The sequence below is a fragment of the Phocoena sinus genome, chromosome 19 (assembly GCF_008692025.1).
Source record: "Phocoena sinus isolate mPhoSin1 chromosome 19, mPhoSin1.pri, whole genome shotgun sequence".
Taxonomy (NCBI): Eukaryota; Metazoa; Chordata; class Mammalia; order Artiodactyla; family Phocoenidae; genus Phocoena; species Phocoena sinus.
In genome coordinates, this window is record NC_045781.1 from 57,455,900 (window position 1) to 57,478,775 (window position 22,876).

The window sequence follows — 22,876 nt, forward strand, 5'->3', positions numbered from 1 at the left end:
GCACCTCCATCCTGTGTTCACCCGTGGGATCCACCAGAGCTCCTGGTCCCTGCACGCAATGTAAAGACACCACGATGAGCTGGCTGTGGGGGTCCTCTGCTCTAGAGGTTGATGGAAAACCGCCAAGCGCCCCTCTTGTGGTCAACCAGTTACTGAAGACCCGGGAACCAGGTGAGTCTAACCATCTTTTATCCAGGTGCTTTAGACCTTCCTAGAACCAAGGAACCTTGATAAAGTCCCTTAACACAATCAATCCCCCCTTTAGGGTAACAGCCCAGAAAATTGCCTTCCCGTCCCCCCACCGAAAAAGCAAAAAATAAGTAAGCGGCTGAGTGTTGGGCATGTCACAGCTCTGGGTACGCTGCACCTTGCTGCTCTCCTCCCTCGTAGAGTTGAGGTGGTAGGTGTGGGGCACTTGGCGTCCAGCAGATGCTCAGTTAACGTTAGCAGTGGGGATGATGACCCTCAGGTGGAAGGCTGATTGCACCACCCATCCTGGATATCACCGTTGTGAAGCTGCGTGACCCAGGGCGGGTCTCCCCGTCCCATCACAAAGGTGAGACTAGAGGGGGGACTTGCAGCCCTGCCTGCACTGGAGCATCCCCTGGTCTAGGGAGGAGCTGAGCCTCTGCCTGGGAAGATGACCCAGACCCCTGAGCATCACTGAACGGCAGTGTCAGGTGTGGGTGGGAGGAGGGGTCGGTGCCGAGCGGGCCAGTTAGGGCTTTGAAAACCAGTGTTTCAGGCATGTCTGAGACAACCCTCACGCATGAGGAGGAACAATCAGAGGCTGCTGGAAGGTTTCCTGAGGAGGCGGGCGTGAGGCAGGAGAGGGGGTTGGGGACGGCCCTTGCTCAGGCAAGGATGACCCCAGGCATGGGAACAGGGGTAGGGGGTCTGATCTTGGAGGTAGACGGCACAGGTGTGGCCCTTACCTCCCTTCCCGAAGAAGACAGAAGGCCGATGTGGTCTCTGTTCTGAGCTGAATTGCTTCCTCCCAGAAGATGTGTTGAAGTCCTGAACGCTGTTACATGGGAATGTGGCCTTATTAGAAATAGGGTCTTTGCAGATATAATCAGATTGAGATAAAATCGTTAGGGTGGATCTTAATCCATTAGGCCTGGTGTCCTCATACGAAGAGGAAACACAAAGGGGAGAGGCCATGTGAAGACGGAGGCAGAGACTGGGGGGAGGCAGCCCCAAGCCAAGGATACCTGGACCCCCAGAAACTGGGAGAGGCAGGAAGGACCCTCCCTAGAGCCCCCAAGAGGGAGCACGGCCCTGCCCACACATGGACTTCAGACTTTAGGTCTCCAAACTGTGAGAGAATCCATTGCTGTTGTTTTAACGCCCCCCCCCCCCCACCACCAGTTCATGGTCCTTTGTTATGGCCGCCCCAGGACACTGCTCCAGTCTCCGAGGCCAGGGTGGGGATGGCCGATTGGTGAATGTGCAACACTGCCCGTGAACTACCTGAGAGCCATCCCAACCTGTTCTGTCTTGCTGTCTCAGACTACAAAGGTGGGAAAACAAATTTTTATGTGCCCAGCTTCCCTTGCATCCAGGAGTCACTGTATGATCCCGTTCTGGCCAACAAGACCCAAGTACCTCTGCCAAGAAGTTTCTAGAACACTTCTGCTCCTTTAATAGAAGAAGTGTGTCAGGCATCCCTCTTTACCCTCCCCTACGGGGCTTCCTTGAGCACAGCATGGCCGCATTGTAGGGGGGCACGGCACTGGGGACCCTACTGCCAGTGATGCTGGGACATCACCCAGGTGCTCAACTCAGCTTCTCCCACGAGAAAAATAAAACCACATTTGTCAGGTTACTCGGGTTTTCTGCTACCTGCTGCCGAATGCATGCCTTCCTCGATACTGTGGTCTCCCCCCGGGAGCCTTCCCAAACCTGTCTTCCCTCCGGTGGACCAGAGGGGTAAGGGCAGGCGCTCCGAACGTCAGACGAGCAAACTCTAACCGCGGCTCCCTCACCCCCAGCTTGCAATTCGCCCCCTCCTCCCAGCGCCTCAGCCCCCTCGATATGGAGATAAAGATATCGACTTGGGAAGGTGGCTAGATAGCTAAGATAATGCAAGCGCTTGGCAGATGGTTGACAAGTAGCGGCTGCCACCATTTCCAGGAGCATCTTCAGCCCCAGGTCCTAATGTACGCAGGGGCTCCACAAAAGCCCCAGCACTGGAGATGCTGTAGACGGGGCTAGGGCGAGGACTGGTCCATCTCACCGGGACTTTGAACAAGCACTTGACACCATATGGGTCCCCTCGCCTCAGTGCGTGGGCGTGTTTACATTACAGACGCCACGTCAGAGAACAAGAACAGCCCTGTATCATCGTGGTCATTGCCGCTGAGGGCGAGGGTTCTGTGCACAGAGCACGGCGCCGGGAACTCACCTGCCAGGAGACAGACAGCAAGTGACAGAGCTAGGCCTCGAGGCCGGCAGCTCCTGGTGCCTCTGGCCAAGCTAAGGATTTTGGCACCGAGAGCAGGAAGGGCAGAAGTGCCAGGGGACAGAGCACTTTCATGCCTCATTTAACGTTGTAACATGCTTTGAAATCAATAGATCCTTATCCTCAGCTGGTAAAGGAGGCAATCGGGCCTTGGGGGAGGAGAACAGATACTGGCGGAGCTCAGCCTAGAACAAAAGATTCCTGACCGCAAATCCTACTGCCCTGTGCCCTCCAGAAAGGCAGAAGATCAAGCCCGGGTCAGGATGACACCTCTGTGGGCGACGAGGGTCACTGGGGCTCGGGTGACCCTGGTGTCAAGGAGCTGACACCTGTCGAGACCTACTGGAGGCTGGGTGCTTTGCATCATAATCTCGCTCGGCTCTCTTTGGACTCAGAGAGGCCACTTGCCCATGTAGACCCATGTAGCAAGGACAGACCCCATATCCTCCCCGCTGTGTGACGCTAATCACCATGGGGGTTTCCTGACCAAGTAGGGACCTTTGCCCGGCGTTTTAACCAGAGCCGGTCTGATACGTATGTATGGTGTATGTTTATATATTAATATGTATTTGGTTTCTGCTTAAGATTTTGTTTGAAGAGGATGTCCTGTGGCTAATGTTTTTAACCATTGGCCCACCTATCACACGTGTGATTCTTGGTGATGAGACTTATTTTCTTTCCTGCAGGGACAGTATTCCTCAAGAACTTCTGGACAGAGCATTCAGAACCATTCCTGGCTACAATATACAGCAAGGCCATGCTGGGATGTCCCAGGTGAAGGTTAGTACTGTCAAAACACATGTGCTGGTGGCTTAATTAAATTCTGAGTTCCCTGAGAGCGGGGACCAGGTCTGATACTTTTTTGTCACTTTGGGTTTCCAGCTCTAGACAGTTGCCTTGTACATAGTAGGTGTTTATTAAATGTTTGAGATGGTCATTCTGAATTCCCAAATAAGTTTTTGTGATGCTTCTCGCAAACAGAAACATTTTCTCCTGTAAAGATCGTGGTACTGTGCTAATTTCTCCAATTAGCGGGATAGCTTGTCTATCAATTATGATCTCTTGTGTATAATTATGGTTCTACCCAAGTGCTTGCAAAGTGGAATGTTTTCAAAAATATTGTTGATATTTCCTTATAACAAAGCATCAATCCCAGGATGGGAAAGACTTGAGCTGAAAGAGAATTTAGCAGTCAGGCAGGTTAACTTCTTAACGAGCAGATGAAGGAAAGAGGTAAAGGGCTACCAGGGATCACCCAGCCACCCCACTTATCACCCGCGTTGTGGAGTCATTGCTGGTGCAGAAAGTAATTGATGTGATTTACAGCCTTTTCAGATTTTTGATCAACTACATGTTTTTTATATTATTATTTTATTTATTTATTTATTTGGCTGCATTGGGTCTTCATTGCTGCACGTGGGCTATCTGTAGTTGCGGCGAGCAGGAGCTACTACTCTTCGTTGCGGGGCGCGGGCTTCTCATTGTGGTGGCTTCTCTTGCTGTGGAGCACGGGCTCTAGGCCTGTGGGCTTCAGTAGTTGTGGCACGTGGGCTCAGTAGTTGTGGCTCGCAGGCTGTAGAGCGCAGGCTCAGTAGTTGTGGTGCACAGGCTTAGTTGCTCCGCGGCATGTGGGATCCTCCCGGACCAGGGCTCGAACCCGTGTCCCCTGCATTGGCAGGCGGATTCTTAACCACTGCACCACCAGGGAAGTCCGGATCAACTACATGTTTGACCAAATTTCTCTGTTTTTCATATGTGTTAACATTTTGCAATAACAAGTGCTAGTCACTATTGATCCATGCTTCTGACATCAGATTTGACTTTATCCATGTACCCTGCTAACTGGCAGCTCCCAAGAGCAGCTCTACTTGCTCACAGTGACTAGTACATGTGAAGTAATCGACTGAATGATTGATGAAACTTGGATTGAAATGTTGCATATGACTTTCTCATTAAGTCTGATGGCCCACTCAGCAGGCATCCTAGACCATCCTGTCTAATTGCTGCTGGGTTTTAGTGAGAAATATCTTTGGTTGCAATGGACAGTGATGTTAAACATTTAGGGTTTGTTTTTCTCACATGACAAGAAATCCAGAGATGGGTAGTGCTGGTGGTGCTGCTCCAGCAATGATGCTCAGTGACGTCAGGGACAGCATCCATGATTCTTTTTGGCCTTTCCTCATGGTACCAATATGGCTGCCACCGCTCCAGGCATCACATCCTACACTAAATGCAGGAAAATCGGAGGAAGGGAAGAAATCAGCAGTGTACAATTCAATAGTTTGTAGTTAAAAATTAAAAGATTACAACTATGCACAACCATCACTACAATTTTAGAACATTTTAACCACCCCAAAAGAAGCCCTCCCATGAGCCATGGCCATTGAGCCTGTGCTCCACAACGGGAGAGGCCACAACAGTGAGAGGCCCGTGTACTGCAAAAAAAAAAAAAAAAGAAACCCTGTACCTATTACTATCACTCCTCAGTTATCCACAACAACCCCAGCCCTGGCAACCACTGATCTATTTTCCACCTCTGTGGATTTGCCTCTTCTGGGCATTTCATATAGATGCAATTGTACAATATTTGGTCTTTTGCCACTGACTGCTTTAAGTTAGCATGATGTTTACAAGGTTCATCCATGTTGTAGCATGTGTCAGCTTTCCCCATCTTTTTGAAGTATAACTGATAAATAAAATTAAATACATTTAAGGTGTACAACCTGATGATTTGATGTACACATACACTGTGAAGTGATTACTGCAATCAAGCTAATTAACATTTCCGTCACCTCACATAGTTACCTTCCTTTTTTTATTAATTGAAGTATAATTGACCTACGTCACTACATTGGTTCCAGGTGCACAACATAGTGACTCAGTGTTTCTATACATAACAAAATGGTCCCCACCATAAGTCTAGTTACCATCTGTCACCATACAAAGTTACTACAATATTATTGTTTGTATTCCCCATGCTGTACAATTCCATCCCCATGACTCATTTATTTTGTAACTGGAAGTTTGTACCTGTTAATCTCCCTCACCTATTTCATTCATTCCTCCCACCCCCATCCCCTCTGGCAACCGTGTATAAGTCTGTTTCTGTTTTGTTATGTTTGTTCATTTGTTTTGATTTTTAGATTCCACATATAAGTGAAATCATTCTATTTCTCTTTCTCTGCCTGACTTATTTCACCCAGCATAATACCCTCCAGGTCCATCCATGTTGTCACAAATGGCAAGATTTCATTCTTTATTGTGGCTGAGTAATAGTCCTTGACTATGCATACCACATTTTCTTTATCCATTTATCCAGCAATGAACAGTTGGGTTGCTTCACTATCTTGGCTATTGTAAATAATGCTGCAGTGAACATAGGGGTGCATATATCTTTTCAAATTAATGTTTTTGTGTTCTTCAGAAAAATACCCAGAAGTGGAATTGCTGGATCATATGGTAGTTCTATTTTTAATTTTTAAAGGAAGCTCCATGTTGTTTTCAGAGTGGCTGCACCAACTTACGTTCCCACCAACAGTGTATGAGGGTTCCTTTTTCTCCACATCCTCGCTCCTCCAATACTTCTTATTTGTAGTCTTTTCGATAATAGCCATTCTGATAGGTGTGAGGTGATATCTCATTGTGGTTTTGATTTGTATTTCCCTGATGATTAGTGATGTTGAGCATCTTTTCACGTAATGTTGGCCATCTGTGTGTCTGCCTGGAAAAATGTCTATTCAGATCCTCTGCCCATTTTTCAAGCAGGTTATTTTTTTTTATGTTGAGTTGTATGAGTGCTTTGTATATTTGGATATTAACCTCTTGTCAGAAATCTCATTTGCAAATATCTGTCTCCCATTCAGTAGGCTGCCTTTTCGTTTTGTTGATAATTTCCTTTGCTGTACAAAAGATTTTTAGTTTGATATAGTACCATTCGTTTATTTTTGCATTTGTCCCTTGCCTGAGGAGACAGGTATAAAAAAAAAAGAAAATACTGCTAAAACCACTGTCAAAGAATGTACTGCCTGTGTTTTCTTCAAGGATTTTTATGGTTTCAGGTCTTACGTGTAAGTCTTTAATCCATTTCAGTTTATTTTTATATATGGTTAAGAAAGTAGTCCAGTTTGATTCTTTCACATGTAGCTGTCCAGTTTTCCGAACACCATTTATTGAAGAAGCTGTCTTTCCCCCATTGTATATTCTTGCCTCCTTTGTCATAGATTAATTGACCATATGTGTGTAGGTTTATTCCCGGGCTCTCTATTCTGTTGCATTTATCTATGTGTCTGGTTTTGTGCCAGTACCATACTGTTTTGATCACTTTAGCTTTGTGGTATAGCCTAAAGTCAGGAAGTACAATGCCTCCAGCTTTGTTCTTCTTTCTCAAGATTGTTTTGCCTATTTGGGGTCTTTTGTGTTTACATACAAATTTCAGAATTATTTGTTCTAGTTCTGTGAAAAATGCCATTGGTATTTTGATAGAGATTGCATTGAATCTGTAGACTGCTTCAGGGAGTAGGGTCATTTCAGCAACATTAATTCTTCCTATCCGTGAGTACTGCAAATCTTTCCATTTGTTTGTATTGTCTTCAATTTCTTACATCAGTGTCTTATAGTTACTTTTTTTGGCCTGTGATGAGAACACTTAAAAAGCCTACTGTCTTAGCATATTTCAGGGGCACTATACAGTATTAACTCTAGTCACCATGCTGTATATTAGATCCCCAGAACTTATTCATCTTGTAACTGAATGTTCGTACCCTTTGATCAACCTTGATTGCTGTTTGTGATGACATTTTATTCAGCATTGTTGGGGCCATGGTTACCTGATACATTAGGCAAACCTCATTGTTCACCCCTGGGGTAGTAGGAGAGCATTCATTAAGCAGACACTAGAGCATAGCACAGAGGTCCAAGGCACTGTCTCTCTTAGGGAGTTTACATCTCTAGCCAGGGAGCATAATGTACACACATGAATGAAGAAAGCCCTTGGAATCATGGAGGTTTGCTGTGCTTGCTTCTTATATTATCACCTCACAAGGCAATGAAAGCTGCTGGCTACCAGGAATTATAGTGGGCACTTTATATATTTAATTCTCAGCATGGCCCTGCAATAGAATAGATGCTCTTGACTACATGTACCAGAAAATCCAACCCAAAGGGGCTTAAACAAAAAAGAAATTCATTGTCAAAAAGTCCTGAGGTGTGAAGATTCTGGAGTTGGTGAATGTATTGGCTCAAGGACACCGTTGAGGACCCAGGCTTCTTCTGCCCTCCTCAGTGTGTCAGCCTTGACCTTAGTTTGGCTCTCCTCATGCTCACAAGTGGCTGCAGCTGTTCCAGGCATCACATCTGGCATCCAGAAGAAGAAGAAAGATTATCTTTCTTTGTGTAACAATTTTAAGGGCAAAAAAATAAAAACAAACAAAACAAAAATCTTTTACTGAAGCCCCTTAACTTAGGTTGTATCATATGCCCATGCTTAAATTAATCACAGACAAGAGGAAGAGAGTCATCATGGTGGCCCTTGACCAATCAGGATATGCCTTCTGGGGCTGGAGCCAGCCTCTCCTGAAGCCCATGGATGTGCAGAGAGTGTGGAAGCCAGAACAATGTCAGGGCTCTGCTTGCAAATGAGGACACTGGGGCCCACAGAGGTTATATAACTTGCAGGAGGTCACATCTGGTATACTGTATGCCAGATTTCTAACGCAGATCTGTCTCACCCCAAATCTCTCTCCACCAGACTACACTGGTTCTTTACACGAGGTGGCAAGGTTGGATAGGTAAGGGCTTATATCATTACAGGGCTGTTATTACCTTTTTTACGGTCATAATCACGGTGACCATTGTACTCCATTAGAGCCAGCTTATGAGTGTGTGGGTGCTCCGTAATCATTATTCTTATAGCTGGGCAGATACAGTCTAGCCCCAGATAATCCCATAGCTCATTCCAACATTGTGTGAAAGTCAAGTCTTCCAGCTTAATCACCTCCACTTCTCTGGAGATGGACTCTGCAGCCTCTCGCGCTTTCTTCCTCCTTGTCTACCCCTCAGCTAGTTCTCCGAATGAGCGCCATGCTAGGACTGGGAAGGAAGTTGTTGTGTCTGCCTGCATCACTCATTAGCATCCCTGGGAAGTTTGACGAGGGAGGAGGTTCGAGTGGCTGTGCGTCATGAGGCTGGAGCATCTCTGGATTTGCTGTCTAACCCATCTATGGTCCACTGCCGCGGCTAAGTGGGGAGTGGGTGCCACTGGCATGGAAACGGGCTATGCCCTGCCTTGGTCCTGAGCTGATCGGGGCTAAAACCTTCCTGCCATCTGGGTTCATGAACAGTTAGCGACGTCAGAAGCGGGACAGCTGGGAAAGCCCAGAGCTTTGGAAACTTGGGTTCTGTCTTTCCTACCTTGGCTTTGGGCGTGCCACTTATTCCCTCTGTACCCCAGTTTTCTTATCTGTGTAATGGGGCACCGCATTGCGGGGCTGCTATGTAGCTCAGGGACCAAGGATACTGAGACTTGATAAATGGCTGGCACCCAGGGGCAGCGGCCATGAGTGCCATTATCACTGGACTCGGGCCAGTAAAACTTGGGACGAAGTCAGGGCTCCTCCATGAAACTGTTGAGTTTTATAAACTATGGGCCAATTTCTTACCACACTTGGGTGTGGCCGAGTTGGATTCAAATGAAGTGAATTGATCCGGTAGTCACCTGACATCTTGGCAGACTCTGAAATGAGAGTTTAAATTTTCCTGTGAAGGCAGACTTCAAAGTCTCGTGAGCTTCCTCACTTTGTCCAGGGAACTCCGAAAGAAGCATTCCATGGATTTATGTTTCCTTCCGGGTGAGTGTACCAGCTCCCTCTGGCTGCTTGGTACCTTAACATGTATTTATTATCTTACAGTTCTGGAGGTCAGAAATTAGTCTTTTTTAAAAAATATTTATTATTTTTTTATTTATTTAGGCTGTGCCATGTCTTAGTTGTGGCATGCATGTGCGATCTAGTTCCCTGACCAGGGATCAAACCTGGACCCCTGCATTGGGAGTGTGGAGTCTTACCCACTGGACCACCAGGGAAGTCCCTGAAATTAGTCTTACAAGTTTAAAACACGTGCATTAAAAGTGCAGTGTGCTCGGGCCTTCCCTGGCCATCCCGTGGTTAAGACTTTGCCTTCCAGTGTAGGGGGTGAGGGTTCGATTCTTGGTCAGGGAGCTAAGATCCCACATGCCTTGCCGCCAAAAAACCAAAACATAAAACAGGAGCAATATTGTAACAAATTCAATAAGGACTTTAAAAACGGTCCACATCCAAAAACAAAAAGTGCAGTGTGCTCAATGCTCCAGGCTGTGGCCACACTCCTGGGGTGACACCATCTGCTGAGCACCAGGAAAAGATCCTAGGTCATTTCTGAAGACTAAGAGATCTGGCTCTGGATTGACATTGGCCCTGTGTATCCACGGGAGTCCAGACAGGAAGACAGACCACCCCAGCTCTTTTGGCAGGAGAATTCAACACAGGGCACTGGTGGAACAGGCGTGGAAGGCTGGAGAGGCAGAGAGGTAACATGCAGTAGCAGAGGGCAACACAAGCTCGGCCCCCGGAGGGGTGATGCTGCACGTGGTCACTCCTCACCTGTCTCCCAATGCGTATCCTTTGGAAAGAGCGAGAATTCCCCTGCAAAATCCCGTTGGCTGGTTTGCTAGCTCTTAGCCTACTGCAACATAAAGCTGTGACATGTTGGCTTCACAAAGTGGATTTGCAGGTTCTATACCCACCTCGTCTAGTCCTAACTAAATTAAACACTTGCCTTAGAAAGATTCCTGCAAAGAAACTGAGGATTGAAGCAAATACTACGAATCTTGAACAGAAGTAAGAGCCAGAAAGCAGCAGAGGCAACTGTCCTATTCCTGCCCAAGCTCTTTATCAGACCTGTCCCATGGAGAAAACAAAGACGGCCATCCAATCTGACCTCAAAGACAACCCCAGATTCCAGATGATCAAGAATTCTATTTGAAACACCTATTCAAAAAGCCATGATTATTGGCAAAAATCCTCGCCCAAAGGCATCTTTCTGCCTTGAGTCAGTGATGATAGAAGCTGACAATTAGCAGGACATTAAAAAACATTATTTCATCTTTTACTCAGCCCTTAAAAATTTCCCTGTTGAGGGAATTCCCTGATGGTCCAATGGTTAGGACTCGCCAGGGTTCAATCCCTGGTCAATCCCACAAGCCACACAGTACGTGCCCCCCACCAAATTTCCGTGTTGATATGGGTCTTATGATTTTTGCATAAAATATGAGAACAGAGGCACATGTGTATAATTCATAAATTTTAAAACACACATATATTGTGCTGGAAAGTTTTTGCCCTAAAGAATTCTTGTCTATTAGCTGTCAAAACAAAAACGGAAACAAAAACCCCATTTCAAACAGTGACTGATTGTAGGAAACATTTTAGCTTTATGCACTATGTAATCGAGAACTCTGTAACGGGGATGGCTACAGGCAAATGGTGAGGGCCTAGATGTTTTTTTTATTGGTGGGAAGAGCCTGCTGTACAGAGAAGGCGTTTGCTAGAGGATTTTGTCTGTTTGTTTGTTTGTCTACTGATTTATTAGAACTGGACTAAGGAGCCCCTTCCCCCCTCCGTGTCGTTCTTACTTCTCAGCAGAGTGAGGGTTGGGTGGCGGGGAGACTAGAGCATCTAATAGCCAGAAATGGGGGGACGGCTCTGGCTCCCCTACCGCACATGGGTGACAGTCCTAAGTGCACAGGACCTTACAGAGAAAACACAGTTGTGGATCTTTCTCCCCTTCAAGACTTCAAGGGGCAGGAAGTGGAGACCAGTGTCCCTCCCCCGCTTCACCCAGAGCCCACGCCTGGCTTGGCGATGGAGTGTGGAGACATATGCATTTGGATGGTTGGTAGGGATTCTTACCCAAGTCTTTCAAGGAGAACTTGACCTCCCTGAAATTACACACAACATTTGCATGTAAATGCCTGTACCCACTTTTTACAGCAAAGGATCCATAACTTTCACCGTATTCCCAGATAAGCCTGAGACCCAAGGGAGGTTGACAAGAGTTGGGAAAACATCGCTCTGAGCTCAGGCTGGGTTCTGGCCGCAGGACCGTCACATCACCTCTCTGAGCCTCTGCTTTCCTCATCTGGACGATGGGACAATCCTGCCCGCCCCCCCCACCCACCCCCAGTTGTTGCCATGGACACGCAGAGCAGTGATGCCCAGTACCAGCAACACCAGCCTTTGCTGACCCTGTCCTGCTCCCCAGGGCTGCGCTGGCCTCCCTGGGTTCCTGGCTACCAGGTTCCCCAGCAGGCGTTTTGTTTGTTTGGAACAAGTTCCTGGAGTCTCCTGGAGAAAAGATTCTCAGCCGAGTTCCAGAAAACAAACACGCTCCTCCCCGCTTGCAGGTCTCCCAGCTGCTCCCTTGGCCCCCCAGCTGAGAAAAAGTGATGTTAGGAATGTTTATCTCTTGAGGAAGCCGAAGAGCACCTTTTAGCGGAACAAGCAGAAACCGCAGGAGGGGTGCAGGGGGGCTTGCCAAAGCGTCCTAGCGTGGCACTCTGGGAATATCCGTTTCCTTTGTTCTGCCTCGGCTAACAGTGCCTCCAAGAGAGGCTGTCAGCGGCGCTGGAGACATCGGCTTTCTTGGCCCAATCATGGTCGTTTCATGTCACAAAACACACTGATGTCTCAGACCAAAGAGACTGGTCCTCAACTCCAGCTTTCAGCCTGTAGGCAATGTGAGGGGCCCTATACTGTGGTCGATATCTCAGCATCCCTTCCTGTCCTTAGGTGCCCTCTTGCGTGAAGAAGCAGGGCTCTCGGCAAGGTTTGTGCTGATCACATAATGGTTAAGGGCCTCAGTTCTGTAATCACATTGACCGGGGTTTGAATCCTGGCTCCACCACTGAAGAACTGTGTGACCTTGGGAAAATTACTCCATCCTTCTGAGCCTCAGTTTTCTAATCTGCAAAATGGCAATAACAAGCATTCTCACCACAATGGGTGGTTCCGAGACCTGAATGTGGTCATCGTAATAAAGCGTTCAGTATAGGTAAGCGCAGACATGTGGAAAGGAGGTCGCAAAGGGTAGCTAGTGTTATTTCAGTTGTCCGATTATAAAATCGGAAAGTGGCAAAAGAGAAAAAAGTTCAAAGAAGAAAACCAAAAGCACTCGTGACCCCATGCTCTGGAGGCAAACACTGCTGGCCTGTGGTTAGGTTGCCGTTCAGTCTATTTTCTTTCTTTCTCTCTTTTTTTTTTTCATTGAAATATAGTTGATTTCCAGTCTATTTTCTGTGCATGTGTATTTCATAGACTCATCTCACTGTGGAATGAGTACAGCTTACATACGTATATACGTGCTAACTTTTCTTAATTCCAGGCATGATGTTTCTTAACCCACTTTTTTTAAACTTAAAAATATATCGAGAACATTTTCTCCAGATCATTACATTTTACCATATTGCATATTTTCCCACACTTTGATGTTTCTGAAATAAAGATGTGTTTTAGAATCAATGTCAAAAGAAACATGCCAGCTATTTCTTCTCTTTCTCTTTTTCCCCTGAAAAGGGGGTTATGAAATGGGTGTTACACGTAAGGAATGATGGTATCTCAGACTCAAAATAACGACGCTTTCAGAAAAACACTTCTTAAAAACCATATAGTATTCTTGGGTGCCTCTGCCATAATTAACGTAACCCACTTCTAATTTTGGACATTTCAGCTCCTTCCGTTTTTTTTTTTTTTTTTTTTTTAACTATCATCAACAATGCTGCCAAAGAAAACGTATGGCAGGAAGTACAGTCTGGTGGGTTGCTGACCCAGTGGGACGGAGGTGGGTGGAGAGGTCAAGGGCACAGCCAGCCTGTGGTGACCTTGTAGGGAGGAAGGTGGGAGATAAGTACCGGCCCCCTTCCCCTTCCTTCCTCCCTCCAATCTCATGCCAGGGCTCCCTGCTGGCGAGGAAGGGGGGCACAGTTCTTCAGGTCACCCCCCGGGCACCGTGGGGAGGCACCCCAGATGTGCAAGCATGATGCCCAGCGCACATCTGCCCTGGTGAATCGAGGTACTGGCTTTAGGCTGGGAGCTTACCACGCGGGCTTTCCCTTCCCGTGGAACAGAAGGCGCAAACCGAGCGCGGCCCCCACCAGCGCCAGGCACAGACTGGGGAGCCCACATGCTCCGAGGCAAGTGCGGAGATGCTTTCTCCTTTTCTGCAGTTCTGGCTCATGCCTGCGTCTTGGGTAGGATGCTATTCTTAAGCGCCTGACTCTGTGGATTTGTACACGGGAAGGGAGGAGAGGGGATTGACACCGTGCAGGGGTGGGCAAGGGGGCGCTGCCTGTGTGCTGTGCTAACAATGGGGCTGGGGTTGGCGGGCTGTCACACCCACTGCCGACGTTAATCACATCCTGCCTTGCCTTCCCCAGCAGCTCTGACACAGGAGGCCACACCCCGCTTCTGGAAAGCTCCGCTCAGACTCTAAGGGTGCTTCTTGGCCACGCTTCCCCTGTTGGGTCCCTTCCCCCCCCCACCCCCCCCACGGATCCTGCTGCTGGCTCTGGAGGCTGGGTGGGCCCTGGGCTACCACGAGAAGCTGATAAAGCACTTTGTACAGCAGGCTCTTTGACGGGAGGACGCCTGTCCCCTTTGGAATGTCAGCGGTTGTGTGGGGCAGGCTCACAGGCAGGGTGTGAGGCCCAGCGTGGTCACTTGCAGCCAGGGTTTTGGGGTTGCAAGCAACAGAAGTGGTTGGGGGAGGGGGTTACTGGAAGAAGGTGAGCTAGTTTACAGAATAGAGAGGAAAGATGGACAGCAGATTACAGGACAGAGAGGAGAGTCACAGTACCAGGGATGTGGGAGAGGCACGGTTAACAGCCTGGAGGCAGGGGGGGTTTCAATTTGCCCCATTTTACAATCCGAAGTCAGAGGGGAGGGGACTTGCCCAGGGTCATGTGGTTCATTGGAGGCACAGCCAGCCCTGAGCTCAGACCCCTGACATGGTGCGGTGGGACCAGCGCAGGTCCCCAAAGAAATCCAAAGCCAGCAGGTCCTTCCGGCAAAGGGAGTGCTTACTCCAGGGCTGCCTCCCCTCCTGGATCCTGACCCCTGGGCGTTGCTTTTTTGGGATTGGCGGGCAGGCTGTGCCCCAGGCAGAGGGAGGGGGGCTCAGGCAGGACCGGGGTGCGACTCATTTCTGCCTACCCAGCCAAGCCCCAAGTGGGCAGGCTGGCCAGCAGGAGCCCGTGCGCAGCCACTAAGCAGCTGCCGGAATCCTGCTCGGTGGCCTCAGTTTGCAGAGGCCACAGAAGCACGGCCTTGGCAAGACTCCAGGCCCTGCCTCTCTGACCACCAGCAAGCCCACCCCGCCGGCGTCCACTGCCATGACGAGTCCCGCCCTTCGGGCTCCGGACACACCAGACATCTCACCCATCCCTACCCACTCCCCACCCATTATCACCTCACCCGGAACGCCACCGCCCCCCTGCCCCCCCGCCCCCCACCGTGTTCCTCCCAGCCCACTAACTTGGCGTGTGAAAGAATTCGGGCTGTGCAGTCAGAAAACCACGCCGCCGTCACAACTTCCTGGTGTGGATCTTCAGCAGGCTGCCTAGCTTGTCTCCACGTCAGTTTCCTCCTTTGTAACATGAAGATAAGACCTCCCCTGCAAGGTTGCTGTAAAGATGAGGGGTAGGGTGTGCAAACGCCGAAGTCTGGCACACAATAGATCCTAGAGATGATGACTGTTTTTCTCATTCCAAGGCCCGGCATCTCCCTCTGGGACCCAGGCTGGAGGAATGTTCCAGGCCGCAGGGTCGCTCTCCCTTGTGCTGCCTCTCACCTTGATCTGGGTCGTTTCTATTTGTTTTGTTTTGTCTTTTTTGCGGTGCGCGGGCCCCTCGCCGTCGTGGCCTCTCCCGTTGCGGAGCACAGGCTCCGGATGCGCAGGCTCAGCGGCCATGGCTCACGGGCCCAGCCGCTCCGCGGCACGTGGGGTCTTCCCGGACCAGGGCACGAACCCGCATTCCCTGCATCGGCAGGCGGACTCTCAACCACTGCACCACCAGGGAAGCCCGATCTGGGTCGTTTTTGTAGCACTTCCCAAATGCTACCCTGTACTGTCCTCGTGGCAGAAGGGAACATTCTGGCTGCTTAAAACCAAGCCACACAAAAAACCCACTGTCATCAGTTCTTGCCTTCAAAAGTGGCAAATCATACGGGGGACGCTGGCCTCGGCATTCTGGTGAGCCAAGAGCAGAGGAAAACGTGTCATTTCAGAGCACCAGCTAGTGCTTCGTGCTGCTAACTGCTGGAGTCCTGGCTTACCCGAGCAGCTTAGTGACCTTGTATATTACTCAGGACTCTTTTCGCTGCGAATGACAGACATTCAGCCCAAATCTCTAAAGGAAAAATAATATTTATTGGTTCACTAAATGGAAAACAGAATCTATAGGTGTGCCTAGCTTCGGGTACAGCTGTATCCAGAGGCTCAAATGGTGTCTTTCCTTCTCTTTGTTCTGCTTTCTTCGGTGTGTTGGCCTCGTTTTGTAGATACCCTCATTTGTTTGACGAAGGGTGATGGTAACTCTAGGTTTCTGTGTCAGGTTGTATATTCCAAATTTGGCCACATCTACATATGTCCCATCCCACATGCTCTTCTAAAATGTAATGTCGACATACTCCCATCAAAAGGGAGGGTTTGGGCTTCCCTGGTGGCGCAGTGGTTAAGAATCCGCCTGCCAATGCAGGGGACACGGGTTCGAATCCTGGTCCAGGAAGATCCCACATGCCGCGGAGCAACTAAGCCCATGCGTGACAACTACTAAGCCTGCGTTCTAGAGCCCGTGAGCTACAACTACTGAGCCTGCACTCTAGAGGCCGTGCTTCGCAACAAGAGGAGCCACTGCAATGAGAAGTCCGTGCACCACAACAAAGAGTAGCCACCACTGACCACAACTAGAGAAAGCCCGCATGGAGCAACGAAGACCCAACGCAGCCAGAAATAAATAAATAAAATAAATATATATTTTTTAAAGTTTATTTATTTATTTTTGTTTTGCGGTACGCGGGCCTCTCACTGTTGTGGCCTCTCCCGTTGCAGAGCACAGCCTCTGGACGCGCAGGCTCAGCGGCCATGGCTCACGGGCCCAGCCACTCCGCGGCACGTGGGATCTTCCCGGACCGGGGCACGAACCCGCATTCCCTGCATCGGCAGGCGGACTCTCAACCACTGCGCCGCCAGGGAAGCCCTAAAATAAATAAATTTTAAAAAAAGATAGGGAGGGTTTATGTTCTCTCCTCTTGACCTTGAATGCCCTTTGTAACCACCTCAACAAATAGAAAATTGTAGAAATGATGTTAGGTAACTTCCAAGGCTAGATCTTAAAAGGCATACAGCTGCTGCCAGGCCTGTTCTCTTTCTGGACACTTGGAAGCCAGCAACCATGCTATAAGGAAGCCCAGGCTGGCCTGTGCAGAGAGACGGCCCACATGGAGAGGAACAGAAGCCCTTTGCTGACAGCCAGCATCAACCTCCAGCTTTGGAGTCTTCCAGCTGAGGCCGCAGACAGTGTAGAGCAGAAAGGTTATCCACACCTTGCCCTTGTCTTGGCCCGGCCCACAGAATCTGTAAGCATAGTATATGTCTGTTTTCTATCCCTAGGTTTTGGGGTAACTGGTTATAGAGCCTTAGCAACTGCAATAGATTCCGTGATCCCTACAGCTGAAAATGTTTGTTGAGATAGATCTTCATTCTCCCAACATCCACATCATCAGTTCTTAGTAACGATGCAGATCAGTTCGGCATGGGTGAGTCTCATCTCTGAACCACCTCTTGTGGCCAAAGGGATGGAAAACTCTGGCTGCTGAGGCTGGACCGTGAGTCATGGTCTGGCCTGGTGAAGAGTGGGGACAGAGATAGCCAAACCTCGTCAGGACCCCACCCGGGAAAATGGGGATGGAGCTGTTAGATGAAGCAGGAACCATTCTAGCCTGTAAAGGCAGGTCCAAGCTGATTGTGAATTGCTCTACCAGTGAAGAAAATATTTGTTAAGGCAGAGGTGATGGGGAGTTGGGAAAAGGAACCCAGAGAAATAACATTCATGTTGTTTCTCCTGCCATGCATGGGTAGGATTTGGAGAAAATAGGAGAATGTCAAGATATGCAGGCAACGAACGCCTGAGTTACCCTTGTCTGTGTGAGGAACTAATATTCGTTGCCCAGCCTTGCATTGGGTGTTTTATATGCATTCTCACTGAATGAGCCTGTACTCTCGGAGGGGAGGAACTGAGCCTCCAGGGCAGTATCTGGCATGTAATAGTGTGTTTTAATTAGGATTACATCTTGGCTGCTGTAACAAAGGCCAAAGTAACAGTGGTTTAAATAAAATAGGAGTTTCTTTTTTTCTGTCACAGTTGCCCAAGATTAAGCAAATAAGGCCCATGTGGCAATTCTAGCTGCTCTTATAAGATCTTGGTGTTCTGCCAACCCCAATATGTGACTTCCATCTTCAGATCTAAGATGGCTGCTCCAGCTCCCGCCAGCACATGTCCATTCCAGCCAGGGCAACAAGGGAAGAGAAGACACAGGGTGCCGCTTCCTCCTTGTAAGGACTGGCCCAGAAGTGTTAGCCCTCTCTTCTGCTTACATCCCATTGGTCAGAACTTAGTCACATGGCCACATCTAGCTGCAAGGGTTGCTGGGAAATGTAGTTTCTAGCCAGCAACCATGTGCCCACTGAAACTCAAGGGTTGTATTGCTAAAGAAAGAAAGGGGAGAATGGGTATTGGGTGATAACCAGCAGTCTTGGCCTAAAACACTCGAAGCAGTATTTGTAATGAGAGAGGCAGTGTGTACACTGATTAAGGGCTCAGGCCCCAGGCAAGCTTCCAGAGGATTTTATCTCGGTTCTACCCTTTAATAGCGATGTGATGTTAGCCTCAATTTCCTTACCCATAAAACAGGGGTGATGATAAAACTATATTTCATTGATTCTAAGATTCACACACTGGGATGTGTTTACAAGTAATGACAGGTTTCTTCATTCTTTTTTTTTCTTTTTTTGGCTGCACTGTGCGGCTTGCAGGATCTTAGTTCCCCGACCAGGGATGGAACCCAGGCCCCCTGCAGTGAAGTGTGGAGTCCTAACCACTGGACCGCCAGGGAATTCCCATTTTTTTTCATTCTTAATAGTGTATAACATAATGGTCTATCTTACAACTAGTAGTGTCTAATATTCAATGAAATATAATTGTTTTGAGGATAAAATATGGAATATACATATTCTTATTTATTAATAGAATTATCAATAGAATATATAGAATGTTTACACTGATGTTTTCCACTCGAATAGTTCCAGGATCATAGTAAGAACTCAATAAATGCCAGAATCTTCAGAGGGTAGAAGGAAGTGGCTCACTCCGCTGGGGCTAAAATAATACCCAGGGCTCAGAGAGTATAAACCACCCAGCTGTCGTCAAGACAGGAGACAGGCAGGTCCTTCATCCCACGCACCACTGATTATAAAATCAATTTTGCAACTGATGGCTGCATGGTGGGGATGTGGGAAGGGGTGGGGACCAGCTCACTTACTGTCTTAGCTCAAGACGCTATAACAAAATACCATGAACTGGGTTGGGGGGGGTGCTTGCAGATAGCAGAAATGTATTTCTCACAGCTCTGGAGGCTGGAGTCCGAGATCAGGGTGCAGCGTGGTCGGGTTCTGGTGAGAGCCCTCTTCCGGGTCGTGGGCTGCCAACTTCTCATTGTATCCTCAGGTGGCAGAGAGCAGAGCCCGGGGAAGCCAGCTCCCTAGAAGGACCCTGATCCCATTCATGGGGGCTCCACCCCGAGCCATCCACCAATCCTAATCGCCTCGCAAAGGCTCCACCTCCTAATTCCATCATGTTAGGGGTAGAGTTTCAACATACGAATTTTGGGCAGGACACAAACATTCAGCCCCTAACACTTACCTTCTGAGGTTTTCCTTCGTAAGCCCTGGGGCTGCCATAACAAACTGCCACAAGCTGGAGGGCTTCAGACAATAGAAATGTATTCTCTCACCATTCCAGAAGCCAGAAGTCTGAAATCAACGTGTGGGCAGGGACGTGCTCCCTCGGGAGGCTCGAGAGGCGGGTCCTTCCTGCCTCTTCCGGTGGTGCATCACTCCAGCCTCTGCCTCCGTTGTCACCTGGCCTTCCGCTCTGTCTCTCTCTGGATCCTGTCCTTTCTTTACAAGAAGAGGGCCCACCCTAATGCTGGATGACCTCCTCATAACCTACCTGTATATCTGCGAAGACCCTGTTCTTTACACGTAAGGGCGTGTTCTGAGGTTTGGGGGGGATGTGACTCTTTGCGGGGCACTGTTCAATGCGGAACATCCCTCACTGCAGTCTGTTCCCTCTCTGGCTTTGCGTGATTCTGCTGTTTTTTTTCTTCTTTTTTTTTTTTTTTTTTTGCCGTTTTTCACTCCCTGGCACATCTGCCAGTTCCATGCAGCATCCCTGATTCCGACCGTTTTGAACATTCTGTTCCACGCAGATGGGGAAGGCAGTGCCCCAACCGTTCCGCTAGCTGCCGTTAAAATATAATAAGTTCGAGAAGATGGGGGAAGATAAGCCTGGGAGAAATAATTAACAGGAAGGAATGTCACATGGCGTGACCTCACTCAAGCACATCAAAATTTGTTACCACAGACTTCCTCAGATCTCCGCATATTTTCTCCCCTTCAGTAAAACGTTCTAGGTAAGCACTGCACTTGTCAAAGCACAAAGAGATGGCATAAGGAAGATTTTTCGTTTGAGGTGTCGACTTTTCTCTTTTTTGAGGTGAAAAGGAAATAAGGCAAGTGTTATGTTACAAGCCAGGTGGTTTTTCTACCAGGGTCAGAAGGCAGCCTCTTAAGCCTCTTAAGAGTCCACAGGCCCAGCTTGTTGAAATCAGCTGCTGGCTGCACTTGGGCCACGCTGGTGCAGTGATGCTTTGGGGATTATTGAAAAGGCGTTGTGCACTTGGTTTCATTAGGATTATGGAAAAAGTTTTCGGAGGTCAGGTTTAATTATTTAAAATCTGGAAGGGATCTGCAGAAATGATGTAGCTCAGTGGTTCCCAGATCTCTCTCAGCCCTAATTAACACCTTTTAAAGAAGATAACAAATACTTTGTAACGCTGCTTTTCTTATTCTGAAATGAAATTGGTAGAATTTGTAACCTACCTACACACTAATTGCAAAAAAAAAAAAAAAAAATTCATATAATGCCCTAACTGCAACATAAAGGAAAAGTCATTTAAAATAAAACAATGTGGATTTCAAAAGGTAAATGTTCAGGTCTGAGCATCCTGGATGACACAGTGAAGTGGTAGACGCTTGGCCCAGAGAGGGAATCACGGTGACACAGGTGCATCTTATGGAGGCTCAGACACCGTGAAGCTTCGCTGCCGGTGATGGGCTTTTCCAAAATGGTGAACAGCTTTTAGTCAAGCTCTGAACAGAGGAAATGACCGTCTGCCTTTGACCACGTGATACTATAGTTGCCTTCCCAGAGCTTCCAGTGTATATTCCAGCTCTGCTAAAGACGCACAAACAGAAAACAGAGCTGGTCCTAGACCCGTAAATTACAAGAGGACTTTTCATTTACATGAAGTTCTGGTGGGACATCGCAAAGTGGAGGGATTGGAGGAATTCTTCATTTTGGGGGCCTGTCCCACTCGTGGAATGCCTGCAAGTTTTCAGAACACCCCCTAGGAGGCAGCACTGCCCCTGTTGAGGACCCCAGATTTTCAGGGCCCCTCAATTTTTAAGGTAAACAGAATGAGGCTGAGAGATGGAAGACAGAAGCTTCTAGGCTAAGCAGCCCTACGAGCTGCAGAGTCACCTGACCTTGCATCCTGGAGGGAGGAAAAGGAAGCCTCCAGTGACCTGGACCTCACTTGACAGTGGAGGGTTTAGAGCACATGCTTTGGGGTCAGATGGACCTGCATCCAAGTCCTGGCTCCGCCATCAACTGACTGTGTGCTCTTGGCCAGTTGCTTACTTGCTCTCTGAGCCTCAGTTTTCTCATCTGTGATATAGGGTTAATAACATGACCCCATTATCAGGTGGTTGAGAGTACTGAATAAGAAAGATGCATATAAAATGCTCACTTAGCACAGTACATGGTGACCTGAAAAGTCCTGCTCGACGATGATGAGACATTTACACGAAGGCCTCAGCCTGGGGGAGAGGAGAGCAAAGAAAATCCCTTTTCAATTAATTCTCCACTTTCTGTTGTTGTTGGTGTTCTGTTTTACAATTCAGTGCTTTGTAGGATATCCACAGAGTTAGGCAACCCTCATCACTACCTAGTTCCGGAACATTTTTATCAGCCCCAAAAAGAAGCCCCTACCCCTTAGCGGTCACTCCCCGTTCCCTCCTCCCTTCAGGCCCTGGCAACCCTGTCACTGTAGATTTCCCCGCTCTGGACATTCACAGAAGTGGTCCTCTGTGAGTCACTTCTTTCACTTAGCATGATGTTTTCCAGGCTCATCTATACTGTAGCATGTAGCAGGACTTCATTCCCTTTGATGGAGAAATAATATTCCACTGTTTGGATGGACCGCAGTTTACTTATTCATTTTTTCCGTTGATGGACATTTGGTTTCTTTCCCACTTCTTGGCGTTATGAGTAATGCTCCACTTTTAGGGCACCAGCCAGCCCCTGGCACATCGTAGGTGCAGAATGAGGGCACCAGCCAGCCCCTGACACGTCACAGGTGCAGAATGAGAGCTAATGGAATCTATTCTGCATCTGGGCCTTGGTTTGAATGAAAGGACATGAACAAGACAGGCTGAATATGGATTCTGATTCCACATAAGTCACTGTGTGCCTTAGCCTTTCTGAATTTCAGTTTCCTCACTATGCAAGTGTGTGGTCATGAGGAATTGGCATAGTGTTTGTACATCAACCCTCTCTCCATCATCTCAGCCAGCCCTTTTGATGCCTTTATTTTAAATTAATTAATTAACTTAGCTGCGTTGGGTCTTTATTGCGGTGCGCGAGCTTCTCATTGCGGTAGCTTCTCTTGTTGCAGGGAACAGGCTCTAGGCACGTGGGCTTCAGTAGTTATGGCATGCAGGCTCAGTAGTTGTGGCTCATGGGCTCTAGAGCACAGGCTCAGTAGTTGTGGTGCACGGGCTTAGTTGCTCCACGGCATGTGGCATCTTCCTGGACCAGGGCTCAAACCCATGTCCCCTGCATTGGCAGGTGGATTCTTAACCACTGCGGCACAAGGGAAGTCCCTTGATGCCTTAATTAACAGGATTTAGCGGGTTCTGGTCTGGGCTGTGTGGGAGCTGGCCCATGCTGGCTCGTGAGAGCCTGCCTTGCAAGTCTCCTCCCAG

At 48.3% G+C, this 22,876-nt stretch overlaps 1 protein-coding gene across 1 annotated transcript in view; it reads left to right on the forward strand.

Moving 5' to 3' along the window:
* The first annotated feature begins 3,178 nt into the window (after window positions 1-3,178).
* The window catches only part of JPH3 (junctophilin 3), a 155,103-nt gene continuing 135,405 nt past the window's right edge, over window positions 3,179-22,876 (forward strand). The window contains exon 1 of the mRNA XM_032612506.1: window positions 3,179-3,244. The gene's annotated coding sequence lies outside the window, so the exon portion shown is untranslated. The remainder of the gene's footprint in view (window positions 3,245-22,876) is intronic.